This window comes from Vombatus ursinus, unplaced genomic scaffold (assembly GCF_900497805.2).
Source record: "Vombatus ursinus unplaced genomic scaffold, bare-nosed wombat genome assembly UNPS02014775.1, whole genome shotgun sequence".
Classification (NCBI taxonomy): domain Eukaryota; kingdom Metazoa; phylum Chordata; class Mammalia; order Diprotodontia; family Vombatidae; genus Vombatus; species Vombatus ursinus.
In genome coordinates, this window is record NW_020954553.1 from 3,181,140 (window position 1) to 3,182,873 (window position 1,734).

The window sequence follows — 1,734 nt, forward strand, 5'->3', positions numbered from 1 at the left end:
CCTTGCAAGGACTTGCTGGTGGACACTTGGTCTAGGGCCATATCTTTCCTCTTTTTTTTTTATTTTTTGGTGAGGCAGTTGGAGTTAAGTGACTTGCCCAGAGTCACATAGCTAGTGAATGTTATGTGTCTAAGGCTGGATTTGAACTCAGGGCCTCCTGACTCTAAGGCTGGTGCTTTGTCTAGGGCCATATCTATGCGAGCCCCTAAATAATCCATTGCAGGTTACTAGGCCTGTACTAATAGGGTGGCCGCAGAGAACAGTATTCCCTCAGGAAGATGGCCACTCCCTCCCCAATATGGTGGTTCAGTGGTCAGATATAATGGTGGCTCCAAAAGAAGCTTCCACATCAGTCCCCAAATTGTTATTTTCATGGTGCTGTGTAGACATCTCTTGGTCCAGCTCTCTGCCTCTGATTGCATCCTTAGGTCTTTTCCAGAATTTGGTTCATTTCCAACATGCCTCTTCCCAATCCCACTTCTGCTACTTGCCTAGCATTGGCCAAGCCTACACGCAGAACCAGCCCCCAGGAAGTCAAGGACATTTGTGTTTGTAAGCTTTTCTGGGCCTGCTCTTCCCTCCTCAGAGCCCCAGTCCCCTGGCAAGTATCTAGTGTCCCCAGAGGACATTGGTGGGGACCCACCCAAGTCTGTCTGACTCCAAAATAATCCCTCCTACTCTCTTTCTTCCTCCCACAAGAACTCCCTTCTCAGTGCCTCTGCTCTCAGTAACTGCCAGGAAACTAAGGTTCCCACTAAGAAACTCACTCACACTTAGGGAGAAATGAATAACAGTTTCCTGTGCTGTCCCACCCAAGGAGGTTTGCTTTGCAATAGAGAATGCATGTCTTAATTCAAAGAAATGAATTTCTAATGATGGGATTTCAAACATTCTGGTGGGCCAGTTCCCCGAGGAGAAAATTTGGAATTAAGGTGGCAAGGGAGGGTTCCCAGAAAGACACAAAGCACTTTAACAATAATTTTCTCATTTTGATCTTCACAACAACTGCCTGAGGCAGGCAAAGCCAGCATTATTTTTGTCCATTTTAAAGATGAGTAAAACTGAGGTTCAGAGGGAGAAAGTTATTTGACCATGGTCACAAGGAAATTAAGGACTTGAACTCTGGTCTACTGACTTCAAACCTGTGTTCTTTGCACTATACCAGTGCCTCTTACTCAGCTAGATGAGATAGTAAGTAGAAGCAGGAACTTGGAGGCAAGAAAGCCTGAGTTCAGATCCCACCTCAGACACTTAGGAGCTGTGTGACCCTGGGCAAGTCACTTAACCTCTGTCTGCCTCGGTTTCTTCATCTGTAAAATGTGGATAATAACAACACCCATTTCCCAGGATTGTTGTGAGGATGAAATGAGGCATTGCATGTAAAAGGCTTTGCAAATTTTAAGTTACATAAATGCTAGATATTAAAATCGTTACTTTGCGTCCTATGGATGATCATCTATTGGGTGTATCTACATATCTATGCAAGCCCCCAAATAATCCATCGTAGGTCCACTCAGGTTACCAGCTCTGTACTAAGAGGTGGCCACAGAGAAGCAGATTCCCTCAGGAAGATGGCAACACACTCCCCAATGGGATCCAAATAGTAGCTCAGTGGTTAAATATGATGATGGCCCCCAAAGCCACCCAGCAGAGAATGGAGAAGTGGAGTCATTTGTGCTTCCTACAAACCCCTCCACCCCCCAGCCCAGACACACAGAGAGAGACAGAGAGACA

At 45.8% G+C, this 1,734-nt stretch overlaps 1 protein-coding gene across 1 annotated transcript in view; it reads right to left on the bottom strand.

The window, feature by feature from the left end:
* Positions 1–1,734, bottom strand: part of LAPTM5 (lysosomal protein transmembrane 5) — a 43,347-nt gene that overhangs the window by 10,711 nt on the left and 30,902 nt on the right. The window lies entirely within an intron of this gene.